Genomic DNA, 27,432 nt, shown 5'->3' with positions numbered 1-27,432 from the left:
GTAGCGTGCACGGGGAATGTTGCGTTATGGGTCAATGTACCAGCAGACTCATCTATCACTGGCTGGGCAATGGGCAAGATGAAGTGGAAACACAGATATAGGCCCAAAGAAGAAAGTGGGCTAAATGCAGTTCAAAATTGGTAACACAGGAATAACCAGGGGGCATTGCAGTGGAGGACAACTGGAATGAGAGGCTGACACAGAGAGTAGGGCCAAATCAGTAAGTAGTCGAAATGCAGTTCAAAATTGGCAACCGTAGTAAACAGGCGGCACAGCTTTGTTCAGTGGAGGAGAACAGCAAGGAGTGGCAGACACCGATAGTAGGCCCCAACCCAACTAGTAGGCCAAATGCAGTCTAACATTAACAACTACTTAACGAGAGGCTGAAAATGGAATTTCAGGACAGGAAACCAGGAGAACAGCAAGGAGTGGCAGACACCGATAGTAGGCCCCAAACCAACTAGTACGCCAAATGCAGTTGTTCCATTTAACCACAATTTAATGAGAGCCTGAAGATAGAAGCTCAGGAAAGGCAACCTGGGGAACACCTTGGAGTGTAACACACCATCTCTCTCCACCCCATACCCATTTTGTAGGCCTAATGCTGTGTACTTTTCTACAACTACTAAACGAGAGTCGGAAGACCGAAGCAATGGCAAGGAAACCTGGGGAACACCTTGGAGTGTAACACACCATCTCTCTCCACCCCATACCCAATTTGTAGGCCTAATGCAGCCTACTTTCCGACACCTACTAAACGAGAGCATGAAGATCGAAGCTCAGGAAAGGCAACCTGGGGAACACCTTGGAGTGTAACACACCATCTCTCTCCACCCCATACCCATTTTTTAGGCCTAATGCAGTGTACTTTTCTACAACTACTAAACGAGAGTCGGAAGACCGAAGCAATGGCAAGGAAACCTGGGGAACACCTTGGAGTGTAACACACCATCTCTCTCCACCCCATTCCCCATTTTTTAGGCCTAATGCAGCCTACTTTCCGACACCTACTAAACGAGAGCATGAAGATCGAAGCTCAGGAAAGGCAACCTGGGGAACACCTTGGAGTGTAACACACCATCTCTCTCCACCCCATACCCATTTTGTAGGCCTAATGCTGTGTACTTTTCTACAACTACTAAACGAGAGTCGGAAGACCGAAGCAATGGCAAGGAAACCTGGGGAACACCTTGGAGTGTAACACACCATCTCTCTCCACCCCATACCCAATTTGTAGGCCTAATGCAGCCTACTTTCCGACACCTACTAAACGAGAGCATGAAGATCGAAGCTCAGGAAAGGCAACCTGGTGAAAACCTTGGAGTGTAACACAACCTGTCTCTACACCCCATACACAATTAGTAGGCCTAATGCAGCGTAGTTTCCAACAGCTACTAAACGAGAGCCGGAAGATCGAAGCTCAGGAAAGGCAACCTGGGGAACACCTTGGAGTGTAACACAACCTCTCTCTACACCACGGAAGGGCTGATTCTTAGGAAGGAAGGCTGTTGTAAATAAGCATTGCGCGTCCGAGGGTGATTATATTCTTATTCGGTATCTACTCACCCTCGGACGCGCCATGCTTCTTGATTTGTAATTAATGTTTATTTGCAATGTGCTTTTGACTTACTCAATTATTTTTTTAATTATTGATTTTATTAAATTAATAGTTTAACATCTTATTGGAAATAATTTAAAGGAGACGCGACAGGACAACACTCGGTGGATGCCATATCTGTGTTAACAACTCCAAAAAACTTTCAGTTAACTTCTTGCAGGAGAAAGAAATTGTAGCTGTTGGACCTTTGTAGTACAGTTCCAGATATTTGTTGTGTGTTTGTTTTGATTGTTAAAATGTCTGCATTTGAGATCTCAACACGATCTTATTTTTTATAATCAAATTAATTTTTTAAATATTTTATTAGGTTGGTTCAAGGGGTACACGGGCCGCAGTAGACAGGTCAGTGGAGGCCTAGTGGAAGGAGGGACCACAGACAGGCATCGAAGGCCTAAAATAATAACACATGGCTGTAGGCAATTTTAAATTGGTTCCAGGGGTACACGGGCAGCAGTGCCCTGGTCAGTGTAGTAGTAGTTGAAAGAATGGACCGCAGACAGGCATCGAAGGCCTAAAATAAAAAAATTGGGCTGGCTGTAGGCAATTTTAAATTGGTTCCAGGGGTACACGGGCAGCAGTGGTGTGGTCAGTGGAGGCCTAGTGGAAGGAGTGACCGCAGACAGGCATCGAAGGCCTAAAATAATAAAACATGGCTGTAGGCAATTTTAAATTGGTTCCAGGGGTACACGGGCAGCAGTGGTCTGGTCAGTGGAAGTCTAGTGGATGGAGTGACCGCAGACAGGCTTCGAAGGCCTAACATAACAAACTTGGGCTGGCTGTAGGCACTTTTAAATTGGTTCCAGGGGTACATGGGCAGCAGTGTATGGTCAGTGGAAGTCTAGTGAAAGGAGTGACCGCAGACAGGCATCGAAGGCCTAAAATAATCACACATGGCTGTAGGCAATTTTAAATTGGTTCCAGGGGTACACGGGCAGCAGTGGTGTGGTCAGTGGAGGCCTAGTGGAAGGAGTGACCACAGACAGGCATCGAAGGCCTAAAATATTAACACATGGCTGTAGTCAATTTTAAATTGGTTCCAGGGGTACTTGGGCAGCAGTGCCCTGGTCAGTGTAGTAGTAGTTGAAAGAATGGACCGCAGACAGGCATCGAAGGCCTAAAATAAAAAAATTGGGCTGGCTGTAGGCAATTTTAAATTGGTTCCAGGGGTACACGGGCAGCAGTGGTGTGGTCAGTGGAGGCCTAGTGGAAGGAGTGACCGCAGACAGGCATCGAAGGCCTAAAATAATAACACATGGCTGTAGGCAATTTTAAATTGGTTCCAGGGTTACACGGGCAGCAGTGGTGTGGTCAGTGGAGGCCTAGTGGAAGGAGTGACCGCAGACAGGCATCGAAGGCCTAAAATAATCACACATGGCTGTAGGCAATTTTAAATTGGTTCCAGGGGTACACGGGCAGCAGTGGTGTGGTCAGTGGAGGCCTAGTGGAAGGAGTGACCACAGACAGGCATCGAAGGCCTAAAATATTAACACATGGCTGTAGTCAATTTTAAATTGGTTCCAGGGGTACTTGGGCAGCAGTGCCCTGGTCAGTGTAGTAGTAGTTGAAAGAATGGACCGCAGACAGGCATCGAAGGCCTAAAATAAAAAAATTGGGCTGGCTGTAGGCAATTTTAAATTGGTTCCAGGGGTACACGGGCAGCAGTGGTGTGGTCAGTGGAGGCCTAGTGGAAGGAGTGACCGCAGACAGGCATCGAAGGCCTAAAATAATAAAACATGGCTGTAGGCAATTTTAAATTGGTTCCAGGGGTACACGGGCAGCAGTGGTCTGGTCAGTGGAAGTCTAGTGGAAGGAGTGACCGCAGACAGGCTTCGAAGGCCTAACATAACAAACTTGGGCTGGCTGTAGGCACTTTTAAATTGGTTCCAGGGGTACATGGGCAGCAGTGTATGGTCAGTGGAAGTCTAGTGGAAGGAGTGACCGCAGACAGGCATCGAAGGCCTAAAATAATCACACATGGCTGTAGGCAATTTTAAATTGGTTCCAGGGGTACACGGGCAGCAGTGGTGTGGTCAGTGGAGGCCTAGTGGAAGGAGTGACCACAGACAGGCATCGAAGGCCTAAAATATTAACACATGGCTGTAGTCAATTTTAAATTGGTTCCAGGGGTACTTGGGCAGCAGTGCCCTGGTCAGTGTAGTAGTAGTTGAAAGAATGGACCGCAGACAGGCATCGAAGGCCTAAAATAAAAAAATTGGGCTGGCTGTAGGCAATTTTAAATTGGTTCCAGGGGTACACGGGCAGCAGTGGTGTGGTCAGTGGAGGCCTAGTGGAAGGAGTGACCGCAGACAGGCATCGAAGGCCTAAAATAATAACACATGGCTGTAGGCACTTTTAAATTGGTTCCAGGGGTACATGGGCAGCAGTGTATGGTCAGTGGAAGTCTAGTGGAAGGAGTGACCGCAGACAGGCATCGAAGGCCTAAAATAATCACACATGGCTGTAGGCAATTTTAAATTGGTTCCAGGGGTACACGGGCAGCAGTGGTGTGGTCAGTGGAGGCCTAGTGGAAGGAGTGACCACAGACAGGCATCGAAGGCCTAAAATATTAACACATGGCTGTAGTCAATTTTAAATTGGTTCCAGGGGTACTTGGGCAGCAGTGCCCTGGTCAGTGTAGTAGTAGTTGAAAGAATGGACCGCAGACAGGCATCGAAGGCCTAAAATAAAAAAATTGGGCTGATTGTAGGCAATTTTAAATTGGTTCCAGGGGTACACGGGCAGCAGTGGTGTGGTCAGTGGAGGCCTAGTGGAAGGAGTGACCGCAGACAGGCATCGAAGGCCTAAAATAATCACACATGGCTGTAGGCAATTTTAAATTGGTTCCAGGGGTACACGGGCAGCAGTGGTGTGGTCAGTGGAGGCCTAGTGGAAGGAGTGACCACAGACAGGCATCGAAGGCCTAAAATATTAACACATGGCTGTAGTCAATTTTAAATTGGTTCCAGGGGTACTTGGGCAGCAGTGCCCTGGTCAGTGTAGTAGTAGTTGAAAGAATGGACCGCAGACAGGCATCGAAGGCCTAAAATAAAAAAATTGGGCTGGCTGTAGGCAATTTTAAATTGGTTCCAGGGGTACACGGGCAGCAGTGGTGTGGTCAGTGGAGGCCTAGTGGAAGGAGTGACCGCAGACAGGCATCGAAGGCCTAAAATAATAACACATGGCTGTAGGCAATTTTAAATTGGTTCCAGGGTTACACGGGCAGCAGTGGTGTGGTCAGTGGAGGCCTAGTGGAAGGAGTGACCGCAGACAGGCATCGAAGGCCTAAAATAATAACACATGGCTGTAGGCAATTTTAAATTGGTTCCAGGGTTACACGGGCAGCAGTGGTGTGGTCAGTGGAGGCCTAGTGGAAGGAGTGACCGCAGACAGGCATCGAAGGCCTAAAATAATCACACATGGCTGTAGGCAATTTTAAATTGGTTCCAGGGGTACACGGGCAGCAGTGGTGTGGTCAGTGGAGGCCTAGTGGAAGGAGTGACCACAGACAGGCATCGAAGGCCTAAAATATTAACACATGGCTGTAGTCAATTTTAAATTGGTTCCAGGGGTACTTGGGCAGCAGTGCCCTGGTCAGTGTAGTAGTAGTTGAAAGAATGGACCGCAGACAGGCATCGAAGGCCTAAAATAAAAAAATTGGGCTGGCTGTAGGCAATTTTAAATTGGTTCCAGGGGTACACGGGCAGCAGTGGTGTGGTCAGTGGAGGCCTAGTGGAAGGAGTGACCGCAGACAGGCATCGAAGGCCTAAAATAATAACACATAGCTGTAGGCAATTTTAAATTGGTTCCAGGGTTACACGGGCAGCAGTGGTGTGGTCAGTGGAGGCCTAGTGGAAGGAGTGACCGCAGACAGGCATCGAAGGCCTAAAATAATCACACATGGCTGTAGGCAATTTTAAATTGGTTCCAGGGGTACACGGGCAGCAGTGGTGTGGTCAGTGGAGGCCTAGTGGAAGGAGTGACCACAGACAGGCATCGAAGGCCTAAAATATTAACACATGGCTGTAGTCAATTTTAAATTGGTTCCAGGGGTACTTGGGCAGCAGTGCCCTGGTCAGTGTAGTAGTAGTTGAAAGAATGGACCGCAGACAGGCATCGAAGGCCTAAAATAAAAAAATTGGGCTGGCTGTAGGCAATTTTAAATTGGTTCCAGGGGTACACGGGCAGCAGTGGTGTGGTCAGTGGAGGCCTAGTGGAAGGAGTGACCGCAGACAGGCATCGAAGGCCTAAAATAATAAAACATGGCTGTAGGCAATTTTAAATTGGTTCCAGGGGTACACGGGCAGCAGTGGTCTGGTCAGTGGAAGTCTAGTGGAAGGAGTGACCGCAGACAGGCTTCGAAGGCCTAACATAACAAACTTGGGCTGGCTGTAGGCACTTTTAAATTGGTTCCAGGGGTACATGGGCAGCAGTGTATGGTCAGTGGAAGTCTAGTGGAAGGAGTGACCGCAGACAGGCTTCCAAGGCCTAACATAACAAACTTGGGCTGGCTGTAGGCACTTTTAAATTGGTTCCAGGGGTACACGGGCAGCAGTGGTCTGGTCAGTGGAAGTCTAGTGGAAGGAGTGACCGCAGACAGGCTTCCAAGGCCTAACATAACAAACTTGGGCTGGCTGTAGGCACTTTTAAATTGGTTCCAGGGGTACACGGGCAGCAGTGGTCTGGTCAGTGGAAGTCTAGTGGAAGGAGTGACCGCAGACAGGCTTCGAAGGCCTAACATAACAAACTTGGGCTGGCTGTAGGCACTTTTAAATTGGTTCCAGGGGTACATGGGCAGCAGTGGTCTGGTCAGTGGAAGTCTAGTGGAAGGAGTGACCGCAGACAGGCTTCCAAGGCCTAACATAACAAAATTGGGCTGGCTGTAGGCACTTTAAATTGGTTCCAGGGGTACATGGGCAGCAGTGTATGGTCAGTGGAAGTCTAGTGGAAGGAGTGACCGCAGACAGGCTTCCAAGGCCTAACATAACAAACTTGGGCTGGCTGTAGGCACTTTTAAATTGGTTCCAGGGGTACACGGGCAGCAGTGGTCTGGTCAGTGGAAGTCTAGTGGAAGGAGTGACCGCAGACAGGCTTCGAAGGCCTAACATAACAAACTTGGGCTGGCTGTAGGCACTTTTAAATTGGTTCCAGGGGTACATGGGCAGCAGTGGTCTGGTCAGTGGAAGTCTAGTGGAAGGAGTGACCGCAGACAGGCTTCCAAGGCCTAACATAACAAAATTGGGCTGGCTGTAGGCACTTTAAATTGGTTCCAGGGGTACATGGGCAGCAGTGTATGGTCAGTGGAAGTCTAGTGGAAGGAGTGACGGCAGACAGTCTTCGAAGGCCTAACATAACAAAATTGGGCTGACTATAGGCACTTTTAAATTGGTTCCAGGGTAACACGGCCAGCAGTGGCCTGGTCAGTGTAGTAGTTGTAGAAAGAAGGGACCGCAGACAGGCTTCGAAGGCCTAACATAACAAAAATGTCAAAACAATGGTATTGTCAGTGCCAGGCATTGAAGGATGTCAGCGCCTAGACTACACATTGGTGAAGCTGTGAGAGATAATTTTGCTAGTGGTAGAGCACTGTTTGAGCTGGGGGGGGAACTGGCTTGTGGCCGGCGGTACAGGCACAGGGCCCTTCATATTACAACGGTGTGTCTGACGTTGGGTGCGCACCACCACCGCCAGAGACACTTTATTGTACTATGAGGGACCCAGTGGCAGTGCCGTCGACCAAAAGCGGCCACACCCACCTCTTCAGACAAACAGCACTCTCAAGGGTCCAAGCGCAAAGTGGCGATAGCACGGCCCCGTGTGGGGAGTTTGGCCATTTCGTGAGGTGGAAACATGTCGTATGCTGGACAATCAGGTGAAGAAAATTACGAGATTGGAAAAGTCATTCAGAATAGTCCACAGGCAAGACCTTTTCATAGGAAAGCTAGGTGTCAGCCGGGCAGGGTGGGGCAAAAGATTTTGAAATCCAGTTGTGGTTCATTTTAATGAAGGTTAGATCATCTACATTTTGGGTAGCCAGACGAGTCCTTTTTTCTGTTAGTATTGAACCTGCAGCACTGAATACTCTTTCTGATAGGACACTAGCTGCCGGGCAAGCAAGCTCCTGCAATGCATATTCTGCCAATTCTGGCCAGGTGTCTAATTTGGATGCCCAGTAATCAAATGGGAATGACGGTTGAGGGAGAACGTCGATAAGGGATGAAAAATAGTTTGTAACCATACTGGACAAATGTTGTCTCCTGTCACTTTGAATTGATGCTGCAGTACCTGTCCTGTCTGCGGTCATAGAAAAATCACTCCACAACCTGGTCAGAAAACCCCTCTGGCCAACGCCACTTCTGATTTCTGCCCCTCTAACACCTCTGGTCTGCTGGCCCCTGGAGCTCGTGTGAGAACGATCACGGGCGCTGTGTGCAGGGAATGCCAGAAGCAAACGGTCAACAAGAGTTGATTGTTTTGTTGCTAATATTAGTTCCAAGTTCTCATGTGGCATAATATTTTGCAATTTGCCTTTATAGCGAGGATCAAGGAGGCAGGCCAACCAGTAATCGTCATCGTTCATCATTTTTGTAATGCGTGTGTCCCTTTTGAGGATACGCAAGGCATAATCCGCCATGTGGGCCAAAGTTCCCGTTGTCAAATCTGCGGTTGTGCTTGGTTGAGGGGCAGTTGCAGGCAAATCTACGTCACTTGTGTCCCTCAAAAAACCAGAACCCGGCCTTGCCACGCCACCAATTTCCCGTGCCCCCGGGAAAGCTTCCTCATTAAAAATATACTCATCCCCATCATCCTCCTCATCCTCCACCTCCTCTTCGCCCGGTACCTCGTCATGTACACTGCCCTGACCAGACAATCGCTGACTGTCATCAAGGCTTTCCTCTTCCTCTGGTGCAGACGCCTGATCCTTTATGTGCGTCAAACTTTGCATCAGCAGACGCATTAGGGGGATGCTCATGCTTATTATGGCGTTGTCTGCACTAACCAGCCGTGTGCATTCCTCAAAACACTGAAGGACTTGACACATGTCTTGAATCTTCGACCACTGCACACCTGACAACTCCATGTCTGCCATCCTACTGCCTGCCCGTGTATGTGTATCCTCCCACAAAAACATAACAGCCCGCCTCTGTTCGCACAGTCTCTGAAGCATGTGCAGTGTTGAGTTCCACCTTGTTGCAACGTCTATGATTAGGCGATGCTGGGGAAGGTTCAAAGAACGCTGATAGGTCTGCATACGGCTGGAGTGTACAGGCGAACGGCGGATATGTGCGCAAAGTCCACGCACTTTGAGGAGCAGGTCGGATAACCCCGGATAACTTTTCAGGAAGCACTGCACCACCAGGTTTAAGGTGTGAGCCAGGCAAGGAATGTGTTTCAGTTGGGAAAGGGAGATGGCAGCCATGAAATTCCTTCCGTTATCACTCACTACCTTGCCTGCCTCAAGATCTACAGTGCCCAGCCACGACTGCGTTTCTTGCTGCAAGAACTCGGACAGAACTTCCGCGGTGTGTCTATTGTCGCCCAAACACTTCATAGCCAATACAGCCTGCTGACGTATGCCAGTAGCTGCCCCATAATGGGAGACCTGGTGTGCAACAGTGGCAGGTGCGGATGGAGTGTTTGTGCGACTGCGGTCTGTGGACGAGCTCTTGCTTCTGCAGGAGGACGAGGAGGAGGAGGAGGAGGAGGGGGTGCGAACGGCTACAGACAACTGTTTACTAGACCGTGGGCTAGGCAGAACTGTCCCAAACTTGCTGTCCCCTGTGGACCCTGAATCCACCACATTTACCCAGTGTGCCGTGATGGACACGTAACGTCCCTGGCCATGCCTACTGGTCCATGCATCTGTTGTCAGGTGCACCTTTGTGCTCACAGATTGCCTGAGTGCATGGACGATGCGCTCTTTAACATGCTGGTGGAGGGCTGGGATGGCTTTTCTGGAAAAAAAGTGTCGACTGGGTAGCTCGTAGCGTGGTACAGCGTAGTCCATCAGGTCTTTGAAAGCTTCGCTTTCAACTAACCGGTAGGGCATCATCTCTAACGAGATTAGTCTAGCTATGTGGGCGTTCAAACCCTGTGTACGCGGATGCGAGGCTAAGTACTTCCTTTTTCTAACCATAGTCTCATGTAGGGTGAGCTGGACTGGAGAGATGGAGATCGTGGAACTAGCGGGGGTGCCGGTGGACATGGCAGACTGAGAGACGGTGGGAGATGGTATTGTTGCCGCCGGTGCCCTAGATGCAGTGTTTCCTACTACGAAACTGGTGATTCCCTGACCCTGACTGCTTTGGCCTGGCAAAGATACCTGCACAGATACAGCAGGTGGTGCGCTAAATGGTGGTCCTACACTGCCGGAAGGGATGTTGCGTTGATGACTAGCTTCATTGGCCGAGGGTGCAACAACCTTAAGGGACGTTTGGTAGTTAGTCCAAGCTTTCAAATGCATGGTGGTTAAATGTCTATGCATGCAACTAGTATTGAGACTTTTCAGATTCTGACCTCTGCTTAAGGAAGTAGAACATTTTTGACAGATGACTTTGCGCTGATCAATTGGATGTTGTTTAAAAAAATGCCAGACTGCACTCTTTCTAGCATCGGATACCTTTTCAGGCATTGCAGACTGAGCTTTAACCGGATGGCCACGCTGTCCTCCACCAGGTTTTGGCTTTGCCACGCGTTTTGGGCAAGATACGGGCCCGGCAGATGGAACCTGTGGCGATGTTGATGCCTGCTGCGGCCCCTCCTCCTCCTCTGCTTCAGAACTGCTGCCGCCTGCACCCTGTTCCCCCAGTGGCTGCCAATCGGGGTCAAGAACTGGGTCATCTAATAACTCTTCTTGTACCTCCTGCGCAACTTCGTCTGTGTCACCGTGTCGTTCGGTGGTATAGCGTTCGTGATGGGGCAACATAGTCTCATCAGGGTCTGATTCTTGATCAGCACCCTGCGAGGGCAATGTTGTGGTCTGAGTCAAAGGACCAGCATAGTAGTCTGGCTGTGGCTGTGCGTCAGTGCACTCCATGTCAGATTCAATTTGTAATGGGCATGGACTGTTAACTGCTTCACTTTCTAAGCCAGGGACGGTATGTGTAAAGAGCTCCATGGAGTAACCCGTTGTGTCGCCTGCTGCATTCTTCTCTGTTGTTGTTTTTGCTGAAGAGGACAAGGAAGTGACTTGTCCCTGACCGTGAACATCCACTAACGACGCGCTGCTTTTACTTTTACCAGTTTCACGAGAGGAGGCAAAAGAGCTAGAGGCTGAGTCAGCAAGATAAGCCAAAACTTGCTCTTGCTGCTCCGGCTTTAAAAGCGGTTTTCCTAATCCCAGAAAAGGGAGCGTTCGAGGCCTTGTGTAGCCGGACGACGAACCTGGCTCCACAGCTCCAGACTTAGGTGCAATATTTTTTTCCCCACGACCACCTGATGCTCCACCACTACCACTACCCTCATTACCAGCTGACAATGAACGCCCCCGGCCACGACCTCTTCCACTAGACTTCCTCATTGTTTTAAAAACGTAACCAAACTAACGTTATTTGTTGCAGTCACACAACTTACACGGTGAGCTATAACTTCAGTATGATTTAGCTACCCCTTTACAGGTTGGTGAGACCACAGCGAAAATCAGGCCCAATGTTACACACTCTTTTTTTGGTGGCTGCAAATTAGAGAGATGCCCCACACGCAGGACTGTCACTGAAGCACAAATGTTAATATTAATGTCACACTATTATTTTTTTTTTATTTTTATTTTTTTCAGGAACACTTTAGAAACCCCCCCAAAAAAAAAACATTGATTTTTGCAGGGAGAATTTAGAAAACAAATGTAACAAACTATATGCTTTCTATGGGCCACTGAGTGAGAGATGACGCACACAGGAATCAGGAGTGGCACACAAGCCCAGAGGCCAATATTTTTCTACCAATGATTGATGGAGTTATTTTCTCTGGTAGATTTTGGAACCCAAATCAAGGAAAAAAAATATAGGCTTTCTATGGACCACAATTGGAGAGAGAGAGAGAGAGAGAGATGGCACACCCAGGAGTCAAGACTGGCACACAAGCAGAAAGGCCAATATTAATCTCCCACTGTTTTTTTTTTTTTTTTTTTTTTTTCAGGGAGACTTTAGAAAAAAAAATAATAAAAAAAATATGATTTTATCAGGAAGAATTTAGAAACCAAATAAAATAAAATGATTTTTTCAGGGAGAATTTATAAAACAAATAAAACCAAAAATAGGCGTTCTATGGCCCACTGACTGAGAGATGACGCACACAGGAATCAGGAGTGGCACACAAGCCCAGAGGCCAATATTTTTCTACCAATGATTGATGGAGTTATTTTCTCTGGTAGATTTTGGAACCCAAATCAAGGAAAAAAAATATAGGCTTTCTATGGACCACAATTGGAGAGAGAGAGAGAGAGAGAGAGAGAGAGAGAGAGATGGCACACCCAGGAGTCAAGACTGGCACACAAGCAGAAAGGCCAATATTAATCTCCCACTGTTTTTTTTGGTTGTTTTTTTTTTTTTTTTTTCAGGGAGACTTTAGAAAAAAAAATAATAAAAAAAATATGATTTTATCAGGAAGAATTTAGAAACCAAATAAAATAAAATGATTTTTTCAGGGAGAATTTATAAAACAAATAAAACCAAAAATAGGCGTTCTATGGCCCACTGACTAAGAGAGAGAGAGAGAGATGGAACGCTTAGTACTGGCACACAAGCCCAAAGGGCAATATTAATCTCCCTTTTTTTTTCCAGGGAGAATTTCTAAAACCCCCAAAAAAAAAAAAATAGGCTTTCTATGGCCCACTATTTGTGAGAGAGATGGGACGCTCAGGACTGGCACAGATGGCACGCTCAGGACTGGCACAGAAGCCCAGAGGCCAATATTAATCTCCCTTTTTTTCTGGGAGAATTTATAAAACCAAAAAAATATTTAAATAGGCTTTCTATGGCCCACTATTTGTGAGAGAGATGGCACGCTCAGGACTGGCACAGATGGCACGCTCACAACTGGCACACAAGCCCAGAGGCCAATATTAATCTCCCTTTTTTCAGGGAAAATTTATAAAACCAAAAAAAAAATTAAATAGGCTTTCTATGGCCCACTATTTGTGAGAGAGATGGCACGCTCAGGACTGGCACAGATGGCACGCTCACAACTGGCACACAAGCCCAGAGGCCAATATTAATCTCCCTTTTTTCAGGGAAAATTTATAAAACAAAAAAAAAAAATTAAATAGGCTTTCTATGGCCCACTATTTGTGAGAGAGATGGCACGCTCAGGACTGGCACAGATGGCACGCTCACAACTGGCACACAAGCCCAGAGGCCAATATTAATCTCCCTTTTTTTCAGGGAGAATTTATAAAACCAAAAAAAAAATTAAATAGGCTTTCTATGGCCCACTATTTGTGAGAGAGATGGCACGCTCAGGGCTGGCACAGATGGCACGCTCAGGACTGGCACACAAGCCCAGAGGCCAATATTAATCTCCCTTTTTTTCAGGGAGAATTTATAAAACCCCAAAAAAAATAAAATAGGCTTTCTATGGCCCACTATTTGTGAGAGAGATGGCACACTCAGGACTGGCACACAAGCCCAAAGGCCAATATTAATCTCCCACTGTATTTTTATCAGGGAGAATTTATACACCCCACAAAAAAAAATACAGAAAAATGAAAAGGCTTTCTATGGCCCACTATGTGAGAGAGATGGCACACACAGGGATGGCACTCTAGCAGAAATGCCAAATTGCCAATCTTAATCTCCCACCAAAAAAAAAAAAAAAAAAAACACAGGGAATGTCCTACAATTACTATCTCCCTGCCTGCAGTAATCTCAGCCAGGTATGGCAGGCAGCTACTATCTCCCTGCCTGCAGTAATCTCAGCCAGGTATGGCAGGCAGCAATAAGGAGTGGACTGATGCACAAATGAAATAAAAAGTGTGGACAAACAAAAAAGATAGCTGTGCAGAAAGGAAGGAACAAGAGGATTTGTGCTTTGAAAAAAGCAGTTGGTTTGCACAGCGGCGTACACACAGCAATGCAGCTATCAGGGAGCCTTCTAGGGCAGCCCAATGAGCTACAGCGCTGAGGGGAAAAAAAAAAAAAAAAAACTTCCACTGTCCCTGCACACCGAGGGTGGTGTTGGACAGTGCAAATCGCTGCAGCACAAGCGGTTTTGTGGTTAATGGACCCTGCCTAACGCTATCCCTGCTTCTGACAAAGCGGCAGCAACCTCTCCCTAAGCTCAGATCAGCAGCAGTAAGATGGCGGTCGGCGGGAACGCCTCTTTATAGCCCCTGTGACGTCGCAGACAGCAAGCCAATCACTGCAATGCCCTTCTCTAAGATGGTGGGGACCAGGACCTATGTCATCACGCTGCCCACACTCTGCGTTTACCTTCATTGGCTGAGAAATGGCGCTTTTCGCGTCATTGAAACGCGACTTTGGCGCGAAAGTCGCGTACCGCATGGCCGACCCCGCACAGGGGTCGGATCGGGTTTCATGAAACCCCGACTTAGCCAAAAGTCGGCGACTTTTGAAAATGTTCGACCCGTTTCGCTCAACCCTAGTAGTTAGGCATTGGAAATTGGGGGTCATTTGGCTAAAGTTTGGGGGGTAGGGCTGGTTCAAGTATTTAGTGGGCCCAGGAAATGTGGACCACATCACGGCAGTGGAGCAGGAAGAGGTATTTCAACTTTGCAAGTGCTGTGATCCTGAGCAAGCAGGGGGGGCCCACTCGTTGGCATTGGCACTGGCACAGGCCCCCTCAAAGTACGGCGGTGTGTTTGCACGGCGGGGGTGCCTCCCACCGGCAACGACACTTTTGCATACTATGAGAGGCCCTGTGCCAGTGACGTCGCCAACGAGTATCCCCCCCCACCTGATGATGGAACCTGCACTTTTATCTGCACCTTACTCTTTGTCCCCATGTAAGGTGGTATAGTATGCGGGAAAGGGAACCTGACTTTCAGCAGGGTCACATTCTGGCTGTGTAGCGTGCATGAGGAATGTAGCGTTCTGGGTCAATGTACCAGCAGACTCATCTATCACTGGCTGGGCAATTGGCAGGATGAGGAGGAAACACAGATATAGGCCCAAATAATATAGTGGGCTAAATGCAGTTCAAAATTGGTAACAGGACTAACCAGGGGGCATTGCTTTGTTCAGTGGAGTACAACTGTAATAAGAGGCTGACACAGTGAGTAGGCCCAAATCAGTAAGTAGGCTAAATGGAGTTCAAAATTGGTAACAGAAGTAAACAGGTGGCACTGGTTTGTTCAGTGGAGGAGAACAGCAAGGAGCGGCAGACACCATTAGTAGGGCCAACAAAACAAGTAGGCCCTACTAGTAGGCAGTGTTATATTAAAAACAATTTAACGAAAGTCTGAAGATAGAAGCTAGGGAACGGCAACCTGCAGAACACCTTGGAGCGGAAGACACCGTTTGTAGAACCCAGACCCAACTTGTAGGCCTAATGCAGTGTTGTATCAACAACTACTTAACGAGAGCTACAAGACAGAAGCTAGAGAGAGGCAACCTGGAGAACACCTTGGAGCGGCAGACACCGTCTCTACAACCCAGACCCAACTTGTAGGCCTAATGCAGTGTTGTTTCAACAACTACTTAACGAGAGCTTGAAGATAGAAGCTAGGGAGAGGCAACCTGGAGAACACCTTGGAGCGGCAGACACCGTCTCTACAACCCAGACCCAACTTGTAGGCCTAATGCAGTGTGGTTTCAACAACTACTTAACGAGAGCTTCAAGATAGAAGCTAGGGAGAGGGTACTTTGAGAACACCTTGGAGCGGCAGACACCATCTCTAGAACCCAGACCCAACTTGTAGGCCTAATGCAGTGTTGTTTCAACAACTTCTTAACAAGAGCTTCAAGATAGAAGCTAGGGAGAGGCAACCTGGAGAACACCTTGGAGTGGCAGACACCGTCTCTAGAACCCAGAACCAACTTGTAGGCCTAATGCAGTGTCGTATCAACAACTACTTAACAAGAGCTTCAAGATAGAAGCTAGGGAGAGGCAACCTTGAGAACACCTTGGAGCGGCAGACACCGTCTCTAGAACCCAGAACCAACTTGTAGGCCTAATGCAGTGTCATATCAAAAACGACTTAACAAGAGCTCTAAGATAGAAGCTAGGGAGAGGCAACCTTGAGAACACCTTGGAGCAGCAGACACCATCTCTACAACCCAGAACCAACTTGTAGGCCTAATGCAGTGTTGTTTCAACAACTCCTTAATGAGAGCTTGAAGATAGAAGCTAGGGAGAGGCAACCTGGAGAACACCTTGGAGCGGCAGACACCGTCTCTAGAACCCAGAACCAACTTGTAGGCCTAATGCAGTGTCGTATCAACAACTACTTAACAAGAGCTTCAAGATAGAAGCTAGGGAGAGGCAACCTTGAGAACACCTTGGAGCAGCAGACACCGTCTCTACAACCCAGACCCAACTTGTAGGCCTAATGCAGTGTCATATCAACAACTACTTAACAAGAGCTTCAAGATAGAAGCTAGGGAGAGGCAACCTTGAGAACACCTTGGAGCAGCAGACACCGCCTCTACAACCCAGAACCAACTTGTAGGCCTAATGCAGTGTTGTTTCAACAACTACTTAACGAGAGCTTGAAGATAGAAGCTAGGGAGAGGCAACCTGGAGAACACCTTGGAGCGGCAGACACTGTCTATAGAACCCAGAACCAACTTGTAGGCCTAATGCAGTGTCATATCAACAACTACTTAACAAAGAGCTTGAAGATAGAAGCTAGGGAGAGGCAACCTGGAGAACACCTTGGTGTGGCAGACACCATCTCTAGAACCCAGAACCAACTTGTAGGCCTAATGCAGTGTCGTATCAACAACTACTTAACAAGAGCTTCAAGATAGAAGCTAGGGAGAGGCAACCTTGAGAACACCTTGGAGCGGCAGACACCGTCTCTAGAACCCTGAACCAACTTGTAGGCCTAATGCAGTGTCGTATCAACAACTACTTAACAAGAGCTTCAAGATAGAAGATAGGGAGAGGCAACCTTGAGAACACCTTGGAGCGGCAGACACCGTCTCTACAACCCAAACCCAACTTGTAGGCCTAATGCAGTGTCATATCAAAAACGACTTAACAAGAGCTCTAAGATAGAAGCTAGGGAGAGGCAACCTTGAGAACACCTTGGAGCAGCAGACACCGTCTCTACAACCCAGAACCAACTTGTAGGCCTAATGCAGTGTTGTTTCAACAACTCCTTAATGAGAGCTTGAAGATAGAAGCTAGGGAGAGGCAACCTGGAGAACACCTTGGAGCGGCAGACACCGTCTCTAGAACCCAGAACCAACTTGTAGGCCTAATGCAGTGTCGTATCAACAACTACTTAACAAGAGCTTCAAGATAGAAGCTAGGGAGAGGCAACCTTGAGAACACCTTGGAGCGGCAGACACCGTCTCTACAACCCAGACCCAACTTGTAGGCCTAATGCAGTGTCATATCAAAAACGACTTAACAAGAGCTCTAAGATAGAAGCTAGGGAGAGGCAACCTTGAGAACACCTTGGAGCAGCAGACACCATCTCTACAACCCAGAACCAACTTGTAGGCCTAATGCAGTGTTGTTTCAACAACTCCTTAATGAGAGCTTGAAGATAGAAGCTAGGGAGATGCAACCTGGAGAACACCTTGGAGCGGCAGACACCGTCTCTAGAACCCAGAACCAACTTGTAGGCCTAATGCAGTGTCGTATCAACAACTACTTAACAAGAGCTTCAAGATAGAAGCTAGGGAGAGGCAACCTTGAGAACACCTTGGAGCGGCAGACACCGTCTCTACAACCCAGACCCAACTTGTAGGCCTAATGCAGTGTCATATCAACAACTACTTAACAAGAGCTTCAAGATAGAAGCTAGGGAGAGGCAACCTTGAGAACACCTTGGAGCAGCACACATCGCCTCTACAACCCAGAACCAACTTGTAGGCCTAATGCAGTGTTGTTTCAACAACTACTTAACGAGAGCTTGAAGATAGAAGCTAGGGAGAGGCAACCTGGAGAACACCTTGGAGCGGCAGACACTGTCTCTACAACCCAGAACCAACTTGTAAGCCTAATGCAGTGTCATATCAACAACTACTTAACAAAGAGCTTGAAGATAGAAGCTAGGGAGAGGTAACCTGGTGAACACCTTGGAGCGGCAGACACCATCTCTAGATCCCAGAACCAACTTGTAGGCCTAATGCAGTGTCGTATCAACAACTACTTAACAAGAACTTCAAGATAGAAGCTAGGGAGAGGCAACCTTGAGAACACCTTGGAGTGGCAGACACAGTCTCTACAGCCTAGAACCAACTTGTAGGCCTAATGCAGTGTCATATCAACAACTACTTAACGAGAGCCTGAAGATAGAAGCTAGGGAGAGGCAACCTGAGAACACCTTGAAGCTGCAGACACAGTTTGTAGACCCCAACGAAACTTGTGGCCCCAATGCAGTTTTAAAATTCCGACAGGCTGAAAACCCGACAATTGCAGCTCATTTTTTTTTTAAGAGGAGGACAGCTGTATTGAGTGGCACAGACAGACACTGCTAGTAGGCCTTACACCACAAAGTTGGCTCGCTGCAGGTTTAAAAAAGGTTACATAGGTACACAGGCAGCATTGGTGTGGTCAGCGGAGGACAATTTGAAGGAGGGACCGCAGACAGACTTAGTAGGCCTAAAATATATAAATTAGGCTCAATGCAGCTTCGATGATGTGGTAGGGGTACACAGGCAGCATTGATGTGGTCAGCGGAGGACAATTGGAAGGAGGGACCGCAGACAGACTTAGTAGGCCTAAGAAATTTTTTTTTTGCTCAATGCAGTTAGAATTATGTGGTAGGGCTACACAGGCAGCATTGGTGTGGTCAGCGGAGGACAATTGGAAGGAGGGACCGCAGAAAAACTTAGTAGGCCTAAAATAAATAAATTAGGCTCAATGCAGCTTCGATTATGTGGTAGGGGTAGACAGGCAGCATTGGTGTGGTCAGCGGAGGACAATTGGAAGGAGGGGCCGCAGACAGACTTAGTAGGCCTAAAATAAAAAACATTTGGCTCAATGCAGTTACAATTATGTGGTAGGGGTACACAGGCAGCATTGGCGTGGTCAGCGGAGGACAATTGGAAGGAGTGTCTGACACAGTTAGTACTCCCAAAAAATAAATAGATGTTAATGACTCGCAAAACAACAAAACAAAAAAAAAAAGGGTGGCATACTTAGGTAAAGGGGTGGGCTCCTCTGCTGACTTTCAGACATAGTAATTTGGCACAAAGTATTTACTGGTGTAAATATAGGACACGGTGTTATGTTTGCTAATGACAGGTGTTATGAAGGCAATCCAGAAACACAGTGTGCTTAGCGATCAGAGCGCACACAGTGATCTGACAAATACCCAAAAATACAAGAACGAGCTCTGAGACGTGGATACTCTGTAGACTGCACACCTGATCCTATCCTAAACACAACTAAAAGCGGCTGTGGATTGCGCCTAACAACTACCTAGGCAACTCGGCACAGCCTAAGAAACTAGCTAGCCTGAAGATAGAAAAATAGGCCTGACTTGCCCCAGAGAAATTCCCCAAAGGAAAAGGCAGCCCCCCACATATAATGACTGTGAGTAAGATGAAAAGACAAAACGTAGGGATGAAATAGATTCAGCAAAGTGGGGCCCGATATACTAGGACAGAGCGAGGACAGTAAAGCGAACTTTGCAGTCTACAAAAAACCCTAAAGCAAAACCACGCAAAGGGGGCAAAAAAAAACCACCGTGTCGAACTAACGGCACGGCGGTACACCCTTTGCGTCTCAGAGCTTCCAGCAAAACAAAAGACAAGCTGGACAGAAAAAAAGCAACAAAAAAGCAAAAAGCACTTAGCTATACAGAGCAGCAGGTCACAGGAACAATCAGGAGAAGCTCAGATCCAACACTGAAACATTGACAAGGAGCAAGGATAGCAGCATCAGGCGGAGTTAAGTAATGAAGCAGTTAACGAGCTCACCAGAACACCTGAGGGAGGAAGCTCAGAAGCTGCAGTACCACTTGTGACCACAGGAGTGAATTCAGCCACAGAATTCTCAACAGTACACCCCCCTTGAGGAGGGGTCACCGAACCCTCACCAGAGCCCCCAGGCCGACCAGGATGAGCCGCATGAAAGGCACGAACAAGATCGGAAGCATGAACATCAGAGGCAAAAACCCAGGAATTATCTTCCTGAGCATAACCCTTCTATTTAACCAGATACTGGAGTTTCCGTCTAGAAACACGAGAATCCAAAATCTTCTCCACAATATACTCCAATTCCCCCTCCACCAAAATCGGGGCAGGAGGCTCAACAGATGGAACCATAGGTGCCACGTATCTCCGCAACAACGACCTATGGAATACATTATGTATGGAAAAGGAGTCTGGGAGGGTCAAACGAAAAGACACAGGATTGAGAACCTCAGAAATCCTATACGGACCAATAAAACGAGGTTTAAATTTAGGAGAGGAAACCTTCATAGGAATATGACGAGAAGATAACCAAACCAGATCCCCAACACGAAGTCGGGGACCCACACGGCGTCTGCGATTAGCGAAAAGTTGAGCTTTCTCCTGGGACAAGATCAAATTGTCCACTACCTGAGTCCAGATCTGCTGCAACCTATCCACCACAGAATCCACACCAGGACAGTCCGAAGACTCAACCTGTCCTGAAGAGAAACGAGGATGGAACCCAGAATTGCAAAAAAATGGAGAAACCAAGGTAGCCGAGCTGGCCCGATTATTAAGGGCGAACTCAGCCAACGGCAAAAAGGACACCCAATCATCCTGGTCTGCAGAAACAAAACATCTCAGATATGTTTCCAAGGTCTGATTGGTTCGTTCGGTCTGGCCATTAGTCTGAGGATGGAAAGCCGAGGAAAAGGATAGGTCAATGCCCATCCTACCACAAAAGGCTCGCCAAAACCTTGAAACAAACTGGGAACCTCTGTCAGAAACAATATTCTCAGGAATGCCATGCAACCGAACCACATGCTGAAAGAACAAAGGTACCAAATCAGAGGAGGAAGGCAATTTAGCCAAGGGCACCAGATGGACCATTTTAGAAAAGCGATCACAGACCACCCAAATGACTGACATCTTTTGAGAAACGGGAAGGTCAGAAATGAAATCCATCGAAATATGTGTCCAAGGCCTCTTTGGGACCGGCAAGGGCAAAAGCAACCCACTGGCACGAGAACAGCAGGGCTTAGCCCTAGCACAAATCCCACAGGACTGCACAAAAGTACGTACATCCCGTGACAGAGATGGCCACCAGAAGGATCTAGCCACTAACTCTCTGGTACCAAAGATTCCAGGATGACCAGCCAACACCGAACAATGAAGTTCAGAGATAAGTTTATTAGTCCACCTATCAGGGACGAACAGTTTCTCTGCTGGACAACGATCAGGTTTATTCGCCTGAAATTTTTGCAGCACCCGCCGCAAATCAGGGGAGATGGCAGACACAATGACTCCTTCCTTGAGGATACCCGCTGGCTCAGATAAACCCGGAGAGTCGGGCACAAAACTCCTAGACAGAGCATCCGCCTTCACATTTTTAGAGCCCGGAAGGTACGAAATCACAAAGTCGAAGCGGGCAAAAAATAACGACCAACGGGCCTGTCTAGGATTCAAGCGCTTGGCAGACTCGAGATAAGTCAAGTTCTTATGATCAGTCAATACCACCACGCGATGCTTAGCTCCTTCAAGCCAATGACGCCACTCCTCGAATGCCCACTTCATGGCCAGCAACTCTCGATTGCCCACATCATAATTACGCTCAGCGGGCGAAAACTTCCTGGAAAAGAAAGCACATGGTTTCATCACTGAGCAATCAGAACCTCTCTGTGACAAAACCGCCCCTGCTCCAATCTCAGAAGCATCAACCTCGACCTGGAACGGAAGAGAAACATCTGGCTGACACAACACAGGGGCAGAACAAAAACGACGCTTCAACTCCTGAAAAGCTTCCACAGCAGCAGAAGACCAATTAACCAAATCAGCACCCTTCTTGGTCAAATCGGTCAATGGTTTGGCAATGCTAGAAAAATTACAGATGAAGCGACGATAAAAATTAGCAAAGCCCAGGAACTTTTGCAGACTTTTCAGAGATGTCGGCTGAATCCAATCCTGGATGGCTTGGACCTTAACTGGATCCATCTCGATAGTAGAAGGGGTAAAGATGAACCCCAAAAATGAAACTTTCTGCACACCGAAGAGACACTTTGATCCCTTCACAAACAAAGAGTTAGCACGCAGGACCTGAAAAACCATTCTGACCTGCTTCACATGAGACTCCCAATCATCTGAGAAGATCAAAATGTCATCCAAGTAAACAATCAGGAATTTATCCAGATACTCACGGAAGATGTCATGCATAAAAGACTGAAACACAGATGGAGCATTGGCAAGTCCGAACGGCATCACTAGATACTCAAAATGACCCTCGGGCGTATTGAATGCAGTTTTCCATTCATCTCCTTGCCTGATTCTCACCAGATTATACGCACCACGAAGATCTATCTTAGTGAACCAACTAGCCCCCTTAATCCGAGCAAACAAGTCAGATAACAATGGCAAGGGATACTGAAATTTAACAGTGATCTTATTAAGAAGGCGGTAATCAATACACGGTCTCAGCGAACCATCCTTCTTGGCTACAAAGAAGAACCCTGCTCCCAGTGGTGATGACGATGGGCGAATATGTCCCTTCTCCAGGGATTCCTTCACATAACTGCGCATAGCGGCGTGTTCGGGCACGGATAAATTAAATAATCGACCTTTAGGGAATTTACTACCAGGAATCAAATTGATAGCACAATCACAATCCCTATGCGGAGGTAGAGCATCGGACTTGGGCTCTTCAAATACATCCTGATAATCAGACAAGAACTCTGGGACCTCAGAAGGGGTGGATGACGAAATCGACAAAAATGGAACATCACCATGTACCCCCTGACAACCCCAGCTGGATACCGACATGGAATTCCAATCCAATACTGGATTATGGGTTTGTAGCCATGGCAACCCCAACACGACCACATCATGCAGATTATGCAACACCAGAAAGCGAATAACTTCCTGATGTGCAGGAGCCATGCACATGGTCAGCTGGGCCCAGTATTGAGGTTTATTCTTGGCCAAAGGAGTAGCATCAATTCCTCTCAATGGAATAGGACACCGCAAAGGCTCCAAGAAAAACCCACAACGTTTAGCATAATCCAAATCCATCAGATTCAGGGCAGCGCCCGAATCCACAAACGCCATGACAGAAAACGACGACAAAGAGCATATCAAGGTAATGGACAGAAGGAATTTGGACTGTACAGTACCAATGACGGCAGACCTAGCGGACCGCTTAGTGCGCTTAGGACAATCAGAAATAGCATGAGTGGAATCACCACAGTAGAAACACAGACCATTCAGACGTCTGTATTCCTGCCGTTCAACTCTAGTCATAGTCCTATCGCACTGCATAGGCTCAGGTTTAACCTCAGGCAGTACCGCCAAATGGTGCACAGATTTACGCTCGCGCAAGCGTCGACCGATCTGAATGGCCAAAGACAAAGACTCATTCAAACCAGCAGGCATAGGAAATCCCACCATGACATCCTTAAGAGCCTCAGAGAGACCCTTTCTGAACAAAGCTGCCAGCGCAGATTCATTCCACTGAGTGAGTACTGACCATTTCCTAAATTTCTGACAATATACTTCTATATCATCCTGACCCTGGCACAAAGCCAGCAAATTTTTCTCAGCCTGATCCACTGAATTAGGCTCATCGTACAGCAATCCGAGCACCAGGAAAAACGCATCAACACTACTCAATGCAGGGTCTCCTGGCGCAAGAGAAAATGCCCAGTCTTGAGGGTCGCCGCGCAAAAAAGAAATAATTATCAAAACCTGTTGAATAGGATTACCAGAAGAATGAGGTTTCAAGGCCAGAAATAGCTTACAATTATTTTTGAAACTTAGAAACTTAGTTCTATCTCCAAAAAACAAATCAGGAATAGGAATTCTTGGTTCTAACATAGATTTCTGATCAATAGTATCTTGAATTTTTTTGTACATTTATAACGAGATTATCCATTGAAGAGCACAGACCCTGAATATCCATGTCCACACCTGTGTCCAGAATCACCCAAATGTCTAGGGGAAAAAAAAAAAAAGTGAACACAGAGCAGAAAAAAAAAAAAAATGATGTCAGAACTTTTTCTTTCCCTCTATTGAGAATCATTAGTTTGGCTCCTTGTACTGTTATGTTTGCTAATGACAGGTGTTATGAAGGCAATCCAGAAACACAGTGTGCTTAGCGATCAGAGCGCACACAGTGATCTGACAAATACCCAAAAATACAAGAACGAGCTCTGAGACGTGGAAACTCTGTAGACTGCACACCTGATCCTATCCTAAACACAACTAAAAGCGGCTGTGGATTGCGCCTAACAACTACCTAGGCAACTCGGCACAGCCTAAGAAACTAGCTAGCCTGAAGATAGAAAAATAGGCCTGACTTGCCCCAGAGAAATTCCCCAAAGGAAAAGGCAGCCCCCCACATATAATGACTGTGAGTAAGATGAAAAGACAAAACGTAGGGATGAAATAGATTCAGCAAAGTGGGGCCCGATATACTAGGACAGAGCGAAGACAGTAAAGCGAACTTTGCAGTCTACAAAAAACCCTAAAGCAAAACCACGCAAAGGGGGCAAAAAAAACCCACCGTGCCGAACTAACGGCACGGCGGTACACCCTTTGCGTCTCAGAGCTTCCAGCAAAACAAAAGACAAGCTGGACAGAAAAAAAGCAACAAAAAAGCAAAAAGCACTTAGCTATACAGAGCAGCAGGTCACAGGAACAATCAGGAGAAGCTCAGATCCAACACTGAAACATTGACAAGGAGCAAGGATAGCAGCATCAGGCGGAGTTAAGTAATGAAGCAGTTAACGAGCTCACCAGAACACCTGAGGGAGGAAGCTCAGAAGCTGCAGTACCACTTGTGACCACAGGAGTGAATTCAGCCACAGAATTCACAACACACGGCCCCTGACTATTTTAACTAGCATTATACATGTCAGCAAATTGGTATTGTCAGTGCCAGGCATTGAAAGATTTCAGCGCATAGACTAAACATTGGTGGAGCTGTGAGAGATAATTTTGCAAGTGGTAGAGCACTGTTTGAGCTGGGGGGGACACTCTCTTGTGGCCAGCGGTACAGGCCCAGGGCCCCTCATGTTACAACGGTGTGTCTGATGTTGGGTGCATGCCACCACCGTCAGAGACACTTCATTGTACTATGAGGGACCAAGTGGCAGTGCCGTCGACCAAAAGTGGGCACACCCACCTCTTCAGACAAATGGCACTCTCATGGGTGCTTGCACCAAGTGGCGAGACCACGGCCCCGTGGGGGAGTTAGCCCATTTAGGGAGGTGTAAACATGTCGTATGCTGGACAAACAGCAGCTGCAAATTAAGAGATTGGAACAGTCAGTAAGACCAGTCCACAAGCAAGACCTTTTTATAGGAAAGCTAGGTGTCAGCCGGGAAAGGTGGGGCAAAATAATTAGAAATCCATGAGTGGATCATTTTAATGAAGGTTAGATCATCAACATTTTGGGTAGCCAGACGAGTCCTTTTTTCAGTCAATATTGAACCAGCAGCACTGAATACTCTTTCTGATAGCACACTAGCTGCTGAGCAAGCAAGCTCCTGCAATGCATGTTCTGCCAATTCAGGCCAGGTGTCTATTTTGGATGCCCAGTAATCAAATGGGAATGACGGTTGAGGGAGAACATCGATAAGAGATGAAAAATAGTTAGTAAACATACTGGACAAATGTTGTCTCCTGTCACTTTGAATTGATGCTGCAGTACCTGTCCTGTCTGCGGTCATTGCGAAATCACTCCACAATCTGGTCAGAAAACCCCTCTGTCCAACGCCACTTCTGATTTGTGCACCTCTAACACCTCTGCCCTGTTGCCCCCTGCAGCTCGTGTGAGAATCATCACCGGTGCTGTGTGCTGGGAATGCCTGAATCAAACGGTCTACAAGACTTGCTTGTTTGGTTGCCAATATTTGTTCGAGGCTCCCATGTGGCATGATATTTTGCAATTTGCCTTTATAGCGAGGATCACAGAGGCAGGCCAACCAGTAATCGTCATCGGTCATCATTTTAATAATGTGTGGGTCCCTTTTGAGGATACGTAAGGCATAATCCGCCATGTGGGCCAAAGTTCCAGTTGTCAAATCTGCGGTTGTGCTGGGTTGAGGTGCAGTTTCTGGCAAATCAACGTCACTTTTCTCCCTCAAAAACCCTGAACCCGGCCTTGCAATGCCACCAGTTTCTATTGCCCCCTGAGAAGCTTCCTCATCCAAAAAATACTCATCCCCATCATCCTCCTCGTCCTCCTCCTCATCGCCCGCCACCTCATCGCCCGCCACCTCATCGCCCGCCACCTCGTCCTGTAGACTGCCCTGAACAGACAATGGCTGACTGTCATCAAAGCTTCCCTCGTCCTCGGCTGCAGACGCCTGCTCCTTTATGTGCGTCAAACTTTGCATCAGCAGACGCATTAGGGGGATGCTCATGCTTATGATGACGTTTTCTGCACTAACCAGCCATGTGCATTCCTCAAAACACTGAAGGACTTGACACAGGTCTTGTAGCTTCAACCACTGCACACCTGACAACTCCATGTCTGCCATCCAACTGCCTGCCCGTGTATGTGTATCCTCCCACAAATACATAACAGCATGCCTCTGTTCGCACAGTCTCTGAAGCATGTGCAGTGTGGAGTTCCACCTTGTTGCAACGTCGATGATTAGGCGATGCTGGGGAAGGTTCAAAGACCGCTGATGGTTCTGCATACGGCTGGAGTGCACGGGCGAACGGCGGATATGCAAGCAAAGTCTGCGCACTTTGAGGAGCAGGTCGGGTGACCCCGGATAACTTTTCAGGAAGCACTGCACCACCAGGTTTAAGGTGTGAGCAAGGCAAGGAATGTATTTCAGTTGTGAAAGGGCTATGGCAGCCATAAAATTCCTTCCGTTATCACTCACTACCTTGCCTGCCTCAAGATGTACACTGCCCAGCCATGACTGAGTTTCTTGTTGCAAGAACTCGGACAAAACTTCCGCGTTGTGTCTGTTGTCGCCCAAAACACTTCATTGCCAATATAGCCTGCTGACGCTTGCCACTAGCTGTTCCAAAATGGGACACCTCGTGTGCAACAGTGGCAGCTGCGGATGGAGTGGTCGTGCGACTGCGGTCTGTGGATGAGCTCTCTCTTCTGCAGGACAAGGAGGAGGGTGGGCGAACGCCCACAGCCAACTGTTTCCTAGATCGTGGGCTAGGTAGAACTGTCCCAATATTGCTGTCCCCTCTGGACCCTGCATCCACCACATTAACCCAGTGTGCCGTGATGGAGACGTAACAGCCCTGGCCATGCCTACTGGTCCATGCATCTGTTGTCAGGTGCACAATTGTACTCACAGATTGCCTAAGTGCATGGACGATGCGGTCTTTTACATGCTGATGGAGGGCTGGGATGGCTTTTCTCGAAAAGAAGTGTCGACTGGGTAGCTCGTAGCGTGGTACAGCGTAGTCCATCAGGGCTTTGAAAGTTTCGCTTTCAACTAACTGTTAGGGCATCATCTCTAACGAGATTAGTCTAGCAATGTGGGCCTTCAAGCCCTGTGTACGCGGATGCGAGCATGAGTACTTCCTTTTCCTAACAAGAGT

The sequence above is a fragment of the Ranitomeya imitator genome, chromosome 3 (genome assembly GCF_032444005.1).
Source record: "Ranitomeya imitator isolate aRanImi1 chromosome 3, aRanImi1.pri, whole genome shotgun sequence".
NCBI classification, from domain to species: Eukaryota; Metazoa; Chordata; class Amphibia; order Anura; family Dendrobatidae; genus Ranitomeya; species Ranitomeya imitator.
This window is presented reverse-complemented; position numbering follows the sequence as displayed.